The 18715-nt window shown below is 54.2% G+C and overlaps 1 pseudogene; it reads left to right on the top strand.

The window, feature by feature from the left end:
* The first annotated feature begins 1202 nt into the window (after positions 1-1202).
* LOC123463159 lies at positions 1203-1298 on the top strand (annotated as a pseudogene).
* Positions 1299-18715: the final 17417 nt, after the last annotated feature.

Raw genomic sequence — 18715 nt, forward strand, 5'->3', positions numbered from 1 at the left:
ACACCCCCCTGCCCCCGCCTTTACTGTACCCAAATGTTCTCCCTTCAGTAATGCGTAGGAAGAGTTTGAGGTCTGGCCAACGGAGGCCTCATACCTGAAAAGGGTCCACAGGGGTTTAAAAATGGAGGGCAACAGAGGGGGAAGTGTGAGGAGGGAGGGAGGGAGACGGCTGTGTAGTGCCTCACTTCTCCCGGCAGCGCAGGCTAAACCCCAGGTCCTGGGCCTCAGGGGCAAGCAGGGACCTGTGATGCACAGTACAGGTGGGTTATTTCCTGTGGCTAGACATGATGGCAAGGTCAAGTAAAAAAAATTGCACCAAACACCTCTTTGCCACTGCCCAGCTCCTCTGCTGACCATTAAACTTCATTCTCTTTTGGAATGTGCCTCGTTCTCTTCTGGCTCCAGCCTTTGAACCCATTATGGAGCATCTCCCACTTTCTCCTCGTGACCAGGCCATCTTTCAGACCTCTGTTCCAGCGCCCTTCCCTGATCCCTCAGGCCATGCGGCTGGGGACTGGAACATGTACCAGAAGTCATTTCCTTGTGGTGGTAGCACGGCTTGAAGGCATGGATGTGTGAAATGGCCTTAATATTTATCTCTCTCTGTTTCTCTCTCCCCCAAAGCTGATTCAACCTGATTTGATGCACCAGCCTCTCTGGCACTTAATAGCTACTCAATAAATATTTGTAGAATGCCTGAGTGAGCGAGCTTCCCCTCACGCTCGGTGTGTGCTCCTCTGCTCGGCTGGCCTGGCAGCTCCCTGTCAGATCTGCAGCTGTGCTCCGGGCCTGAGGAAGGTTCCCGAGCCCACCGAGCTTCCGGGCACCTGCAGCTGGGGGTAGATGGAACTTAGGAAACGATAATAAAGGGGGCAGAAGGGGTGGGACAGCAGAAGGGGGGGCGGAGGAGGTTTAAGAAAGCCTCTCAAAAGGAGAGGCATCTGGGTGCGGGGTGAATAGGGGAAGGGCTTGAGAGTGTCAGTAAGGACCCGTCATTCGGGTTCGGCCCGCAGAGATGCTTACTCGAGAACCGTGGGCACAGGACGTGGCACGGCGTGTTTTGGTGGGACATTTAACAGGATCAACTATTTCAATATGAAATGCCATCTTATTTTGAGGGCTTTCCCCAACAGAAGTACTCCTCAACTTTGTGAGGCAATTGTAGACCAGGAAGTTAAAAAATGTTACGAAATTGAACATGTGCCCACTTGGGTAGGCAGCAAGTGACATTGGAACAATACCAAAATTAGCATGGTTCCTGCACAAGAATGACACAAAAATTCAGTTTCCATGTTTTTTCTTTTTCTTTTTTTTCTTATTTTTTTTAAAGAAAACAACCTAAGCTACAACTTAGGGGATGCTGGATGCCTGTGCTTCTAGTGTGTGGTCCACACCGCTGCCTTATAGTGACAGTGTCATGGCCACTGCCCCACATGGAACTGCGTGGTTGTGTGAGTTGAAACAAAGTGAGCTACGCAACACTATGCACAAGTACAGTCCTATTGTCCCATCCATACAGTCCCCAAATATTTGTGCATAGAAAAAGGTCTGGAAGGAGACACAGCGCACAGGGGTGCTACTTCCCCAGCGAGTGGCAGTCAGGAGGGTACCGGGCAGACTCAGCTGACTCCCTGGTGCTGGGGGACAGCGCACACGGATTCTGTGATAAAAAGGAAAAGGAAAAGTTACAGGATGGGGCACTGATAGGTTGAGACCCATGAGCAAGCCTTGAAGACTGCCAGTCAGAAGACTCCTGGCCGGAGGGAGTCTTTGAAAGAGGCGCTAGCCGAAGGAGGACGCGCAGGTTTGATGCTAATGGACGGCGAGCTAAGTGGGAGGGAGGCAAGACCTCGAGTAGCATGGCGCTGCGTGGCTGGAGGGCAATGGGACCAGTGAGGCAGAGGAATTACCCCGCAACACTGATGGGCGTATTGCGGGTATGGTATGGGCAGGTGATGGGAACTGGGAGGGCTCACGGTGGTGGTGTGGACATTCGTCTGGTGCGACGGCTACTGTAACTGAAAGGGTGAAGGCGAGGAAGAAGACGGGGGCTTGAGGGCAGTGGGGGCAACCCCGGGCAGCAGCAGTGCGGGGGGGTGTAGAGGAATCCACCATGGAATGCTCCCGAAGTGCTGCATTTTTCAGCAGAGCTCATGTACAAGACTGGAGAAAGGAAAGTTTAGGAGATCAGCAAAGCAAGGCCAGCCAAAAGAGCTCGTGGCTGTGGACAGGTTGGCAGGGATAGAGACTCTGATATGCACCTGGGAAGTGTCCAGGGGAGCATTTTGTAAGGACTGAGCTACTTAGACCATGGCCGGGCTGCGCTTTGGAGACGGCTACCCAGTGGGGAGAGGAGTGAAGTGCCCTCGAGGTTTGTTAGGCTGCCCAGATGGGGCACGACAGGGAGTGGAGGGCCAGAGTTCTCAGTTCATTCATTCAACAAATATTTATTGAGCACCTACGATTGTGCCAGGCATGCTGAGCCCTTGCAGGGAGGTGACTGTGGAAATCCCTCCGCCTACCCAGTAGCTTATTGATAAATAAAGGTGGAAAGAAGAGGGTGCAACATGCTCCCAAAGGGAGAGGCCTAGAATGGTTGGGAAGATGAGGCCCTTGAGCCAACAGGCACTGACCTTGGGACCTTGCCTGGGGCCCAGAGGCTGGCATGGGTAGGACAAGGAGCATCCTCTCAGGAGAGGCGCAAGAAGAAGCAACACCAGGGCAAGGCAGGGTGCTGGGCTGAGAGAAGCCAGTTTTGCTTTCTTCTATCAGCTTGGCTCACCCTCCCCAGTGCCTCGGCTCTCACAGAAAAACACAGGGCTGCCTACACAGGGCAGACGAGAAGGGCGAGTCTACCCCGCATGATGAGGGTGCCAGCCCCCGAGCTGAGCTCTTCTGCACTGTATGACAGCGCAGAGAGACAAAACAAGAAGGCCAAGGGGAACAGTGGGAAGCTGCAGGGCATTAGTGGAGGAAGCCAGGAGGCGACAGAAGGACAAAGCCGAAAGTGCTCCTGGAACAAAGGCGGGGAGCCAGGCCTATAAGGGAAACGGGACTCTAAGGAAGGGAGGGCTTTGTGAGGTAACTGCCCAGCTTGTCTGGTTTGACAATGTCTTAGGACTCCTGTCAGCCAGCCAAGGTCCCTCTGAGGGCTTCTTCTTTTTTTCTGTGGGCAACCTTGAAGCTTGGGGAAGAGACATTTAGGGCAATGGTACCACCAGGGCAATAAGAAGGGCCTGGCGGAAAGGGACCTGGTGACATTCTGATGACCCAGGGCCATCCTGCAGATGTCTGGGAGGGTGCTTTCCCTCCCACCCAGGGCATCCTGGCCCTGACCTGTGTTCACTGCTCTTGTGCTTCACTTGCCCCATCCTCAAATGACCTTGTCATTTCACTTATGTTTCCTGTCTTCATTTCCCTCCTCTTGGGGAATGGGTGTTGTGCAGCAGGAACACTTTGCACTCACAGCCTGCCCCAACGCCATGATGGCACCAACCAAAGTGTCCTCTTTTGGACAGGGCAGCGTGTGCATGTATGTTTTCTATGTGTCTCATATGCTGGGATTCAGTGGAGGAGGAGCTGTGAATCTGGAATGGTCTTTTGTAGAATGGCTGCTCAGCACAGAGAGGGAAGTCCTTCTGTGGATAGTCTGAGCAGGAAACCCTACTGGATCTTCCTTCTTCCTTTTGCTCTCAACAGGCTTTCGGAAGCTCCCAGGACTTGGGCAGTGACCTCAGCAGCCGCCAAATAGATGGCTTGAGTCTCAGCCCCTGCTGCTTCCGGAGAGAAAACAAAGCCAGCTGTGGAGGGCAGGGATGGGTAAGGGAGGGCCATGGAGGGGAGGCCTCGAGAGCCTAGAGCCAGCTGAAAAAGGGTGGAGATATGACTCAAAGGACATGTGCCTTCCCAGGTGCCAGCAGCTTCCTCTAAGCAGCAATGTGTCATTGTACAGTTCAAGGAACGACAAGGCTGGAAAGTGCTGAGAAGAGGGGCCCAAGGAAACAGAGCAGCCAGCGAAGTCCTAGACACTTCTGGGGTGGTCACCAGGTGTGTTAGGAACTCCCACCCTTAACCGCCACGGTCCATGGCAGCTCCCTCAGGGGGAGGAAGAAGGTCCCTTTGTGTCCTCCTCCCTCTTGTCCTCAGAATTCCTCTTTTTACCCTGTGGACTCTCCGTGATTGTGGCTTACAGAATGGCCCCTGCCCTTGCGCTGGAGCCTGGGCTGTGAATAGGAAACCTGGAATCACTTCCGGCCTGACCACCCACACCCTGGGCCTAAATCAAGGTCATTCCCACCCTCCTCCCCAGCATCAGCCCCTCACTGCGCTTAGCTTGCTGCTGAGTCTGTAGGTAACAAGTGTTTCTTGGAAGCTGTTCTCGTTTCCTGCAGACACCTGCTGTTCCTTAGCCACGTCAGGCAGAGGCGGGCTGCGGCAGCGCTGAGAGCTGCCTAGGGCTCGGACGGTCTGTCCTGCCCCTGCGCTGAGGGCACCGTGCCGATGGCCATGCCAGCAGACAGACCTTCCCCGCTCTCTTGAGGGTCCCTAGGTGCTGCGTGGTGTTTTCCGAGTGGCTTTTCAGTTCCTGCTGACCACCCTTCAGGGTTGGACAAAGGTCTATGAGAGCCTGACTCAGCGCTCAGCTTCCTAGAGCCTACAAAATTCTGGGGTCACTTGAGACCAGGAAAAAACTGAGATCTGATGTGCAGTTTTAGGGTGGCAGCCTCTTGTTCATATCTATGCTCTTGGTGACCACCCTCCTGGCCTCATGTGCCTCCTCCACATTTGCCCACATCGTTGTTCCTATCTCAAAGTCATACTGGGGGGCAGGCTCTGCCCATCCCCTCAGTGGGTCCTTCTGTAGCCTTGCTCCTTGTGATGGGAAGGTTGCACATGTTTTCGTCTGATTTCTTCCTCCTTAAAATCTGGCTCTCAGTGACCTGTCTGTCTGATCTTGACTCTGTGCCTTCCTGGCCCAGCAGCTGGGAAGACTCCAGATGCAGGAGGTAGGAAGATTGGCTTCAGCCTTCTCTTCTCACTTGGCCCCAGTGCTCCCTGCAATGGGACAAGGCTGGCTGCCTTCTGTCCTGCATGAGGCCTGGAGTAACAGCCAATTTCCAGCAATGCAAGAGGAAGATGAATGAGAGGCGGGGACGGAGCTCCAGGAATGACCTGGTTCTTCTCACGTTAGGTGTCAGCCAGTCTCTCATGTCTCAGACAGAGCTGACCGTTGACGTCGCTCCTGCCGCTCCTCACGTTCTCCTCCAGGGCCTGTCCCGAGCAAGGCCCTGCCGGGGTTCTCCCACCTCCTCCACCTCGCTCGGCTGAGCCTCAGAGTTGTGGCCTGGGCACTACCTCAGTGACGATTAGCTGGGGCCCAAGACATTGTGCCTTCAGGATGAGGAAGCTGGGCTGACAAGAGGTCTCTGCAGGTGTCCCCCATCGGGGCTGCCTTGTGCAGCTCTGGCCTGGGCTGTCCTGTGCTCTCGGGTCTTGTCTTTCTTACTGAAACATGTCCTTCCCCGTACAGTAAAGAGTAACTCCTCTGAGAGCAGAGGCCGCCTGCAGCGGTGGGGCTCCCGGCGGTTGCTGCAGCCCAGCCTGTGCATGGACACAACCCTCTTGTCCACTGTGGCCCAGCCCTGGACTTCCTCAATGCAGGCTGCCTTCTGTTTACGCCGACCTCATGCTCTGCAGACAACTCTGCTTCACGTCTTAGGGAATGCTGGAGGCACCTGCCTCAGCGTTGAGGCGCTGGGCAGCTCTGGCCCACTCGGCTAAGGGTTTGCTGGGTCCTTCAGTGTGACCCGTGGTTCAGAGCAAACGCTGGAGCGGTTTCTAAATGCGAAAGGTGAAGATCCTTTCACTCAAAAAGCATCTCCCTGAGATTCCAACATTGGGCAGGGACCTTGGTGGGGAAGGCCTGAAATGGAAGGGAAAGAGGGATGACTTGGGAGACTTGGGGTTCCCCAACATGGGGTGTTGTGGCCAGAAGAGGCCCAAAAGGAAATGGGCCCAGGTTTTGTGGAGAATTGTCCCTTAAGGGGTGGGGTGCCAGCAAAGAGGGAATAGAAATGGCTTGAGAACAATGGCTTCCCAGATGCCAGTGGAGTGGGCGGGCATCAACAGAGAGAGAGCTTGCCACCACCTAAGCCAGTCCTGTCATTCAGCAAGCTGAGCTGCGGCTGTAGTGGAGTGGGTGCGCCCCAGGAACCCCTTTACAGTCTGAGGGGATAGTGCTCTAGAGAAGAGGGGCTGGGGCCTTCAGCTGTGGAAGAAGCCCTGAAGGGACCAGCGCTGGAGAGGTGGGGACTGGTGGCCGTGGCTATGCAGGCCCAGAGGAAGGGGCACATCCATCTGTGAGCATGGGGCTGGGAGGGAAAGCCAAATCTTCTGGAGTCCAGGTCTGACCCGTCCCCAGAGGACAGGACATTTTCTGAGCTTCTCTAATGATGGCAAGCTATTGGGAGAAGGGACACTGCAGGGCTCAAAGCCCAGGTGGCAGGGACCCAGGAATGCGGCACCTGGAGCAGCCTCCATGGCTTTCTGCAGGTCTGGGAACCTGTGTGTTAGAGGGTCACTACTGCCTAGGGGAGGCTGGGCATGTAGGTCAAAGCCCAAAGGGGTGAATGTGGGAAAGGGGGCCGGGTTTAAGCAGATCAGGGAGGAAGTAAAGTTGTTGACCCTTGGGAGATTGAAACACTTTTTTTAAACTTTTTTTTTATTGACAATTCCCATAATTATAGACAATAAACCATGATAATTCCCTCCACCCACCCACACTTTCCCCTCACAAACCCACCCTCCATCATATCCCCTCCTCCTCTTAATTAGTCTCTCTTTTATTTTGATGTCATCGTCTTTTCCTCCTATTATGAGTCTTGAGACAATAGTGCTAGGCACTACAAGGTCATGGACATCAAGGCCAGTTTCTGTCTGGACAATTGCATTGTAAGCAGTCCTACCCTTCCTTTGGCTCTTGCATTCTTTCCACCACCTCTTCTGCAATGGACCCCGAGCCTTGGAGGGTGTGATAGAGATATTTCAGTGCTAGAACACTCCTCTGTCTCCTCTCAGCACTGTGGTGCCTTTTGGATCATTCCACTGGTCACTGCTATCTGAAAAGAGAAGCTTCTCTAACCAAAAGTGACGGTAGCATTAATATATGGGTATGAACATTAGGGAACGTGCTTACAGAGCAGTTTGGTGGCCATAATATATGCATTTAATCAGATAAGAACAAGCATTACACTCCTAATGTTCATGACATCCCCCACCATAGGATTTTGATTAATTTTTCAATATCAGTCATGTATTTCCTCCTGTGGAGTGGGCCTACAGCCCAATTAGAGAGCAGTTGTTTTCCCCCATAACAGATGCCACTATTGCACCCATTCAGTCTTTTGGCCTGGTTGGCCAAATTTGAGGCATGCAGTATCCACTGTGAAACACTTTGAAACAGAATTCACTTTACAATTACTTTGACTGTTACTGCCATTGTGGGGTGGGGGGGAGAGTTCAAACTGCTTGAATGTCCATTAACAGCACAATGGGTAAATTAAGGGATATTTCTAGAATGGAAGTGGAAGGGGCATGCTTCAAATGCATAACCATTGAGGCTGGGGAGATGGCTCAGCAGCTAAAGGTGTTTGCTTGCAAAGCCTTCTGGCTTAGATTCCCAGCACCCCATAGAGCCTGATGCTCAAATGCATAACCCTGAGCAAAGGAAGTCAGGCCTTAAGGGCTATAGCGTGTTGTCAGTCATTTACAGCAAGTTCCAAATGGAGGCGCAGGTGAAGTCGGGGTGGGAGGGTTGAGTTCAGGAGAGTGACTGCCTGTGGGAGGTCCCCAAAGGCCACAGGAAGTCCCCCAAGGTGGGGCTGCAGGCTCCTTTTGCTGGTCTGTCCATGTGGCTCTGTCAGAGTGGCTGCTGACATGCTGTGGCCTGAATATTTGTCTCCCATGCATAGTCTTCTTTTATTTTGCTTCCATCAAAAGTTGTTTTAAAAATGCTCCCTTAGGCTGGAGAGATGGCTAAGTGGTTAAGGCGCTTGCCTACAAAGCCTAAAGATCTGGGTTTGATTCCCCAGTATCAGATCCGCAAAGCTGGATGCACAAGGTGGCGTTCAGTTTCAGTGGCTAGAGTCCCTGGTGTGCCCTTCTCTCTCTCTCATAATAGCTCTAGCACAAAGTGTGGACCCAGGTGTTGTCCTGAGCGCTTGTGTGTACGGTAGCTGTGACCCAGGGCAGGCAGGAAGGGCAGAAGCACCTGGCACCCAGCCTGGCCCAGGTTCCCACTATTCCTCAGAGATGAAGTGTGTGAGTATCCCATGCGATGCCAGTTTAGAAGTGTGACCGTCTCCCTCTCCTTGGTGGCTCTGGACGTAGTAGACAGATGGCCATCTTTCCTATGCAAAGCACACCTCTAGCATCTGCATGTCCCACCCTCACCGGAGACCCTCTGAGCCTCCCACTCACCCAGCGTGGACACAGCCTGGGTGGGCTTTGCTCCTTCCTGCTCTCTCCCAGCAAGCTCCCCGCCCACGCAGGCTGCTGCCTGGACTCCCGGAGCTGTCCAATGAAGCCCATTCCTGCCTGGGCTGCACTTTCTGTTCAGTTCCACAGGGCGGGCAGGTTTGCCCCATTGTTCAAGTATCCTCCATGGCTTCCTGTAGGGCTTTTGACTTTTCCTCTTCTCATGGTTCCTTTACCTGAACGTGAGACCCCTAGAAGGGGTGTGCTTAGGGTGCCTTTCCTCTGCCTGGCCAGAATTAACACCCAAAGTACTTCCGCAGGATCCCACCCACTCCTCGGTCCAGCACGGTGGAGAAGGAATCCAGTCAACTTTCTGTCTCTGTAGACTTGGGGAGGTGGCCCTTTATCTTAACCAGAAGCTGCACCCCAGTGTCCCCTTCCTGGGGGCAGTCAGCAGTCGGTGGTTGGGGAGGGGGCATGGAATAGCAGCAATGAGGATGACGTCACGACTCACTAACCAGGAAGGTGCAACCCAAAAAGATAAGGTGGTACGAATTTAGGTAATTAGTAAAATGAGACATTCTGCTTAAATATCTCTGCACTGTGGTTCTGTTGTAACTGCTCACTTCTCCAGTGGATGGTGGAATGATTTAAGTAGCTTGGGTTCAGCCTTCCTGCTGTCTTCTTTCCCACAGAATTTCCTGTCTGGCATAGCTCCTCCCATCCATCAGTTGCTATGCACCAACACTTCTCCACCAACTTATGTTGAGACCTTGCACCAACCAGAGGTCGGTCATAGGTTTTATGCATGTAAAAAAAAAGTATGTGCTGGGCATGGTGGCTCACGCCTTTAATCCGAGTACACAGGAGGCAGAGGTAGGAGGATCGCCATGAGTTCAAGGCCAGCCTGAGACTACATAGTGGATTCCAGGTCAGCCTGAGGTACAGTGAGACCTTACCTCGAAAAAAACCCAAAAACTATGCATGTTAAAAAAAAAAAGTGTGCATTTTTTATGCCACTTCTAAGCTTGTCTGTTGTCGCTGTTAGAGCCCATTTCTTTTCTAATCCCCTTTTATTTCTTACTACTCCGGACTGTCCCAGGGGCTAACAATCAGACCTGCACTTTGATGCTGTTGTAGTGGGACAACTGCCCTGACGCCATGCGTGTCCCTTCCCAGCCACGGACAGCCACTTGTTCAACTGGAGCCTGTGCTCTCAAAGGTCCCGTGTTGTTTCTGTCCGGCTGCTAGGCGCTGGGGAATTAGCATGCACACAATGACTGCACACACTAGTGCTGGGACCGGCTTCTGAAGGCATGGACGGGCTGGCCTGGAATAGCCTGCGGTGGCTGAGAAGGCAACCAAGGGCAGGCACTTGGCAATTGTGGGTAAACCTGGAAGTGAGGTCGGAGGGTCTGGAATCCATGGCCCAGTTCCTAAAAAGGGCTGAGAGCTTGAGAGAATGTGCCCAAATGAGTGGCCCAAGAGGACCCTGCCCTGTGGACAGATAGGAAGAGATGGGAGTCCCCGTGCTGGTTCAGGCTGACCCTGGAGGACAGGAGGAGGGCAGGCATCGGGCCTGGGGCTGGGTGGGGGAGGGCACCGGCAATAGCCGTCCTTCTGGACCACAGGTGATCCCATAACAGGCAAGCTGATGGCAGCCTCCCCTCCCGTCTGCTGCCACTCTCAGCTCTGCTCGGGTCCTGTGGCCTGGTACCTGCCAGGGCTCGTCTCCTGCCTTACATCAGCGTCTACCTCTTCCTCCCACGCACACCAGCAAGGAGCTTTGGCCCGGCAGTGTGTGGTCAAGCGTGCAGCGCCTTCCTCCCCCTCTCCCCCGTCACTCAACTCCAACCCAAGCCTTTCCCTACCAGGGCCTTTGGCCACTTTTTTTCATCACACCAGATTTGTCTGTGTCCAGGTATGCCCAATCCTCAGATGGTGGCCTCATTTCACAGGCCTTCTGGAAAGCTGCAGGGACAACAGAAGTCATAGGATCCTCTCAAGACCCTGGCTGTGAAGCCATCCTATAGCGTCATTAAACAGTGCTGTAGCAATTCAGGGCCGGTTCTTTTGGATCCAGGAGTTGGCATCTTCCCATGTGGTATTAATTCTAGACATCTCTGAGACCTGCAGAGTCCTTCTGTTCCAAGAAGTTTGCTTGGCCTTGTCCCCACCCATCTCCCAGGCCCCTGGCTGTACCAGGTACTCCATAGCCCATATTTTGTCACACCCCACTTAGGGTGTCACCTGATTTGAGCTCCAAGAGTTCCTCAGGCACCTTTTTTTCTTTATAGCAAGATGATACAGCCCCTGGGGCCAGAACTAAATGTATCCTCACCCCCATGCTGGAGAATATTTAAAGAGTTTCAAGAGCTACCAGAGAGGCTGGCCTAGATGGTGTCTGCACTGGAAGGGTGGCCAGTGATGATAGAGCTAATGGCACTGCCTAAGTCAGCACCTGTCACTCCACAGTGGTGACAGGACAGTGGCAAGCATCTCACTGAGGTGGGAAGATGTGAGCTGTCTCAGGGTGTGGACCTGGCGTTCAGGATCGCAGGGGACCATGGGAGACGTGAGAAGGCTCAAATGACCCAGCTATGAGGTGAAGCACCAAGAAGGAAAAGGACACAGCCCAGAAGACAGGGCCAGGGAAGAAGTGGTGATGTTTGGGGTACAAGCCCCCCTCTAGGCTCCCTCCAGCGACTGGTGCTGGGGTGCAAACAGCCATTTTCTAGGAGGTCAGAGAGAGGACATGGTCCAGGTGGCTGGCCAGTGTGGGCTAAACTGAGCTGAATTTGGGAGACTTACAGGTAACTCTGAGCTTTCTGGCGCCTTGCGAGGAGGACAGAGGGCCATGAAGAGAGCTGAGCAGCAGCTGGCCTTCTCCCTATTCAGCAATGCTTCCCTCGCACTCAGTCGTCCTGGCCCACACTGGAGAGGAGGCTTCCATCAGAGGCCAGGCGGCCAGCCTCTGGGCAGAGATCTCCAGGGAGCCAGCCTCTGTCTTCCACCCCCAGGGCCTTTATGATATCTCTCCCTGCCTTGCTGTGAGATCTTATATTCATTCCTCTGACCCTGGGAGGTGTAGAGCAGCTCCCAGAATAGAAACTGCCTGGCTGCTCCCTAAAATGCTTTTTCTTTTTCTCCGTGTGCCTGGCTGGCTTGTACTCACACCCCAGCTCAGCTCAGCTCGCCCCTCAGAAAAGCCTGGTCCAGGTACCCTGGTCGTCTTGTTTCTTCATACCTTATCATCATGTGCACTCACCCGGCCCACCTCCGCTCCCCTGCGGGGCGTCTGGTCTGCAGAGACGGGGCCTCAATGAGTATTTGTTGAATGGATGAATGGGTGGATGATAGCGGGTGGAAAAGCCCTCAGGCTCAGGAGGGTCTGGTGGGTGTATGGGGTGGGTTTCACATCAAACCTCTTTGATTCTCATCCCAGGAGCCCCGTGACAGAGCTGCCATGTAGGGAGGGCCTGCTGGGCCCTGGTAGAGAACACTCTGGGCCTAGGCTAGCCCTGCTTGATCGTGGTAGAAGATAAGCCAGCTGCAAAATTTGTAGGTTGGGATTGCCATTCCTGTTTCGTTTGGGCCCCAAAGCCTGGAGACAAAGAAAGGACAAAGCCTGTCACCAGGGCCACAGGGAGAAAGGAGTCTGCCAATAGGAGAGGGAGAAGTGCACTTCCCAGGAGGTCTGAGGGGAGGAGGGTGGTGTGAGCGCGGACAACGACGGGCAGCCAGGCAGCCGAGTCCCTAGACACGGGCCTTGTGTCAGCTACAGGACCCCCCCCCCCCGCCACACTCACACTCTGGGCTGTGGGGGACAATGGCCAGTCTAACGACGGGCAGCGAGTCCGCGGAGACGGGCTTCGTGTCAGCGACAGGACTCCCCCCCCCCCCCCCCCCCCCGGGCTCGCCATCTGCACTGAGGCATTTTAGTTGTTTTGGATGGAATAATTATGCTGTCCCCTCTTCACCAGCACAGAGTGAGTAGTTCCCACCCAAACTACCTGTGCCATCACTGCCCACCCCTCGAAGGCCCCACATAGCCAGCATGATAGGGAGTCAAAGACTGAGAAGACACCTTTGAGCCAGGTCACAAGATCCCAGCACCTCCAAGCTAGAGTGACATGGGACAACAGAGGCACAGGTAGAGCAGGGACGCTCTGGCACGGAGTGGGTGACACCTGTATGCCCTCTAAAGGCTCCCTTCCCTTTGGAGTTTCCAAAGAGTTGTAATCAAATTCTTAAGGGAGTTCAGGAAAGAGCTGACAGCGGTCCGGATGGAGATACTCCAGCCCGAGCTCTTCTCATACGGCCATGTCTATCTGCTGGGCACGTCTCCAGAAAGCATTGCCCTCTGCCCACACCACGTGGTGCTGGCCTGCGCCCCCCTGAATAGGATGACCGGCCACACCATAGCATCTCCAAAGAGGCCCCAGGTTGGAGCCTCTGGCCTGTGGACCCGGGAAAACAGGGCACCGTGGCTCTGGAGGCTCCGCTCCTGCCCTCCAGGTGTCAAATTGTCTCTGCAGGCCCAGCACTGCCCGAGAGCAAGGAGTCCCTTGGGATTTTCTTTTGCACAGGTCCCTTCCCAGTTTTTCACACCACTCTCTTCATATTCCTGTCCTCTGTACCCCATGTAAGCAGGGTTTTGACCAATTAGGCCCCATCTGGCTTCCAGGTCTTGACTCACTGTCTACACCCTTCTTTCACACCTGGGCTCAAGCTTCTCAGCCCAGCTTCCTCTTCCCTGTACCATCTCCCCCACCTGCTCCCAGAGGGCACCCTTCTCCACCCCCAGACAAGTGTGGGGTCCCTGCCCATCTTAAGTGCTTCTGTGCTGAGGGCAGAAGAGTCAACAGCAACAGAGGGCACCAAGGTCTTCCATCCTTTGAGAAACCTCGAGAAGAAGCCTGGGCAGTCGTTCCTGACCAACTCGGAGGTGTGTGGGTGGGGAGGCCTCTCCTCTATGTGGGTGCTTTATGGGTCCACAGGCTGTGGCTTCATTTTGGGTTTTCATGAGCCTTCTAAAGGTCACCTGACATCTAGTTTGTCCTGAATATTGTATGTGGACTCACAAGCTGCAGGAAGCCATGGAGCTGGGGGGTGGGGGCAAAGTCACCAGTCAGGGTACCAGAGGACCTGCCTGTCCAAGATGGCAGAGAACTGGACAGGGGCCATCTAGCAGCCACTGCACAGCCCAACAGGTCAAAGCAGACTTGGTGAAGGATCTTATGTAAGCCTCAGTTAGAGGAGAGGGAGTTTCCGGACAGGAAAAAGCACATTACAATCCTTCTGCGGGGAAACACCCAACCCCAGGCGCTGTTCTTGTCTGATACTCTTGGTCCATAGGGCACTGGAACCCAAGCTGGCACATCTGGTTGCAGACACTTATAGGAAAGCCATTTGTGAAAGGATTGGGGGATGGGTTTGCCAAGGTCAGCTCAGAAAGTTCAAGTGAAAGGGAAGGGATGGAGTGGGGCTGAAGGTTAGCACCAAACAGCCACCTAAGCAAAACCCACCTGCAGAGCTTGCGCACAGCGCATGGGCACTGGGGCCCATGTGGGGGCCATGTCAAGTGGGGGTGGCAGAGAGAGGCCAGAATTGCCCGAGAGGTGGGCTCACCTGGGATGGAGCCTACAGGGCTGCCCTGGAGGAGCTAAGGCAGGACTCGAATCCAGCTGGTCACAGGGTCAGGCCCCTCAGACTCATAGTCCGGCCTTGAACTTGGCTTGGTTGGCCAGACTTCCTGGTCTCTGCAGGGGACTAGGGTCCCCTAGACTCAAGTTCTTGTGAAGAGATATGTACAGGAGTAGGGACAAGGGCAGCGTGCCAGCAAGATAGGCCCAGCCTTGTCATGGTCTAGGATGGCACCAATTGTCATACCACGGTGAGCCAGCAGTTAGCCAGTTTCCTTGTCAAACACCATCTGGAAGCAAGTCTAGGAATGAGACTCAGGTAGCAAGGTGGGCTGACCTGATGTTGCTCTGGGAAGAGTGAGCCCGGGAAGAAAGCCATGGGGCCGATGTGATTGAGAGGCATGCAGCACCCCAGCTTTGGATTTGAAAGAAGGATATGTTCCGTCATCACCTTCTGAAGTGTGTTGTGAGCTAGGTGGGGAGGTCCAGACCATGGAGTTCTTACTCAGTGAAGCCTGGGGGAGAGTGGAAGGGAAGAAGAAGAAAAGGAAACACCTTCTCCACGTCTTGGCTCTGGCACAGGGAGAACCTTACAAATCCACTCACCTCAAAAGTCAGTGAAAATTGGGCTGGAGGGATGGCTTAGTGTTTAAGGCGTTTGTTTACCTGCAAGGCCAAAGGACCTAGGTTCAATCCCCCAGGACCCACATTAGCCAGATGCACAAGGGGACACACGTGTCTGGAGTTCATTTGCAGTGACTGGAGGCCCTGGTATGCTCACACTCTCCCTCTTTCTCTGTCAAATAAATAAATAAATAATTTAAAAAAAAAAATGTCAGTGTAGATTGAGCAGCACACATCTGTCTCTTGCCCACAGGCTAAAGAGGTCTTGGCTCTCTTAACTCTCATGGCTTGAATTATTTATTTATTTATTTTGGAAAGAGGCCCTGGTATACCCATTCTCTCTCTGCTTGCAAATAAATAAAAATATTTTTAAAAAAATTAAAAGAGGAATACAATAAATTGGATTCAGGTGTATTTGCTTTTCAAGGTAGGGTCTTGCTCTAGTCCAGGCTGACCTAGAATTCACTATGTAGTCTCAGGCTGACCTCAAACTCACAGAGATCCCCCTACCTCTGCCTCCTAAGATTAGGGCTGGAGAGATGGCTCAGCAGTTAAAGGCATTTGTTTGTAAAGCCAACAGCTTGGGTTTGGCTCCCCAGTATCCATGAAAAGCCAGATGCACAAAGTGGCACATGCATTTAGTTTGTTTGCAGTGGCAAGAGGCCCTAGTACCCTCTCTCTTTCTCTCCTTTCAAATAAGTAAATTAAAAGAGAAAAAAAAAAAAAAAAACAACTGGGTATGGCAGAGCATGCCTTTAAGCACAGAGGAGGCCAAAGTAGGCAGAATGCTGGGAGTTCGAGGCCAGTCTGAGACTACATAGCGAATTCCTGGTCAGCCTGGGATAGAAGGAGACCCTACCATGAAAAAGGGGGTGAGCTGGAAAGATGACTTAGTGGTTAAGGCATTTTCCTGCAAAGCTAAAAGACCCAGGTTCAACTCCCCAGGACCCAAGTAAGCCAGATGCACAAGGGGGCGCACGCGTCTGGAGTTGGTTTGCAGTGGCTGGAGGCCCTGGTGCGCCCATTCTCTCTCTGCCTCTTTCCTCATGGCTTGAATGTTAAATGTCCCTCACTGTCTCCTGTGCTTGGCCTCTGGGAGGGGCGGGGCAGTGTGAGAGGTGGGGACTTGAGGTGACTGACTCTCTAGGGCTCTGTTCTCATACATGGATCAATCCACTGGTGGATTCATAGTTGAATGGGTTTCAGGAAAGGGACTCTCGTGTCACACGGCTTCAGCCACCGTGCACGCCTTCACTGCCTCTCCACAGGTGAGCCATAGGGAGAGGGCCAGGCCAGCATGGGCTGAAACCTTTGAAACTTGAGCCAAAATAAATCTTTGCTCCTTTCAAGTTTACTCGCAAGTTTCCCTTGATTGTACTTGTCACAGTGTTGCGAAGCTACCTGGCATTAACCTCCTTGTCCCCCGCACAAGAGAGAGGCTGCAGCAGAGGCTAGCCATGCGCCTGCTGAGGGGCCTTGGCATGGGCATCACTTCAGTGCGGAGGCCCGACTGGACCTCATAGAGATGCAGCTGGCTCAGAGAGCCTGCCGGCACACAGTTCGGGACAAAAGGAAGGGACCATGTCCTGCACTCGACATGACAAATGAGCCTGGGGAGCCTGGCACTACTGAATGAGGCTAAACTTGAGCCCCAGTCAGGCTTAGGGTCATGATGCTTTCTAAACCATAGATCAAATAAAGACATATCATTTTCTCTGCCCAGCTATTATGCTGTTGAATGTGGGGCCGTGCCCCTGTAGCAGCTCCCAGGATTGAAGGACACACGCACATTGGCTCTAAGAAGCTGTCACCTCCTGTGGTCCTCGGGTTTGTAGGATGTGCACAGGGGCCATTCACGATGAGCAACAAAGAACAAAGTTCTGGTGCCGACGTGTGTGGCCTGGGCTCAACAGTTTGGGGTCCTGGAAAGTCTTCTGGATCAGGCAGATGGAGGATGGCAGCGGTAGGACCTTATGGGCACAGAGCTGGGCCTGGCTGCCCCTTCTCAGGTGGCAGTTTGCTACTAACCAACGACCCTTAAAGGTTCAGTCAGGAAGCCCAGGGCTCAAGGAGCCACTGACGAGGAAGGATCTTCATGGCAGTCATTGGGAGAAGATGGATTAGGGAGCAGCAACGTGGGCCCCTTCATCTATGCATGGGGAGACTCGAAGGAGCCCCAACTCAGACTGATGATTGAAGCACAGAATTACAGAGAAGCAGGGCTCCTCGAGGAGGGTGCTTCCGTCCCCAGCGGGCAGCCAGGACTCCCCAGAAAGGGTGGCTGGCGTTCTCCCGGGGTCCGTGAGTGACGGGCCAGGCCTAGCAACCTGGCTTCTGAACGTGGAGGGGGGTATTTGGGGCTGGGCCGAGGCCCTAGGGATCTGGCTTAGCTTCTTGCCATTCTTAGCATGTCACCCCATGATCATGTCTTCATGTTTTTCTGTCCATCCTGTGGAGGAAAGGGACAGAGGCCTGATGGGCAGCTAGAGTCCCTGTAGACCTAGAACCTTCTGCTTCCATCTCATCAGAAGCACCCCCAGGCTAACTCTGCACAGCCACTGAGGGTGGCCAGGGAGGAAGAGAGGGACTGTGGCACAGCCAGCCCCCACACCGCTGGGCCCGATGCCGCTGCTCCCCTGGGCCAGTGCTCCCTCCCACAGAGGTCCTTCTTGTGGAGGGCTGAGCCCAAGACCCCCTGCTGTGGCTCCTGGGGAGTTAGCTGGGAGCAGGTGGATTGGGTCTGCCACCACAGTGGCATGGCCATACCAGAGTTCTTAGGGTGGGGCTACAGGTGTTGGGAAGCTCCGCATAAGAGGCGAGGAACGCAGAGTTGAGGGTGGCACCCAGGGCTCTTCAAGCAGGAGAGCTGTCCAAGGGGACCTAAAGGCCCCCAAGAGCACAGCCGGCAGGCAGCAGGAGGGTGGCAGGCAGGCTGGAGCAGTTCTACCACAGCCTCTGAGAGGAGAGGACCCAGACTCATCGCCTGGGGTCTGCAGAAGGCAGAGGACCAGGAAGACTGCTGCAGGGAGGAATGTGGGGGGGGGCATTAGCTAGGGGCCTCAGAGGAGCAGAACCGTAGACTACATTGCCTAAGAGGGGATGTGCTACACTGGCTTACACAGAGAAAGCTGGGCACTGGGTGGCTGCCTCCACGCTGGAGAGGTCGAGAACCGGGGAGCTGTTCCGTGGGAGAGGTTTAGCAGTCTCAATCCGACAGCAAAGGTCCCTGGAACATGGCTGGTACTGCCATGTGGAGGCTGAAGAAGCGGAATCTGCAGCCCGGGGTGACAGCCGCAGGGCCATTCAGGTAGCTTTCTGGTTTCCTTTACCTCCGACCTTTTTTCCATCTGGGCCCGTGGCCTACTGGACAGGGCAGCCTACGCTACACTCAGGGTGTGTCTTTCCCTCAGTCCTCTCTGGCACACTGGGAGACATCCAAGACCGGCCAGTGCAGAGGACCAGGCCCGAGCTCAGGAGAAGAGGAGAAGTAGGCGCAAGACCCGCCAGGCTGGAGACAGACAGGGAGACGTGCAGTCACAGGCCGCCGAGGCGGGCAGAGAGGGCAGGCTGGGCGCTGCCAAGCACGGCAGCTACTCAGCTGTCTTCATGGAAGGAGAGGCTGGAGGAGAAGACAGAGAGGCCATGTCTGCTGAAGAGGCAAATTCACAGCCACTGAGGGACATCTGGTACCAAAGCTCAGGTGAGCCTGGCCTGAAAATCCAGCCACATGTGCCTAGAGCATGACCAGAGGGACACAGCTGTCCTCTTACCAGCAACCAAGAGGACAGGTAACAGGCAAGGGACTGGCGAGTTTGATTTCCTTTGGCTGCCTCTCCTGTCCCCTATGTGGTTCCTTTGACCCCTGTGCCTGGCCCTTCTGCCTCCTGCCCTGAAAGGTCTGTGCTTCACACAGGGAGGTTGTAAGAGCTGGGGGAGGTGGGGGAGATGGCTGAAGCTCCCCAGGAGCCCAC

Source organism: Jaculus jaculus, chromosome 8 (assembly GCF_020740685.1).
Source record: "Jaculus jaculus isolate mJacJac1 chromosome 8, mJacJac1.mat.Y.cur, whole genome shotgun sequence".
In the NCBI taxonomy this organism is placed as follows: Eukaryota; Metazoa; Chordata; class Mammalia; order Rodentia; family Dipodidae; genus Jaculus; species Jaculus jaculus.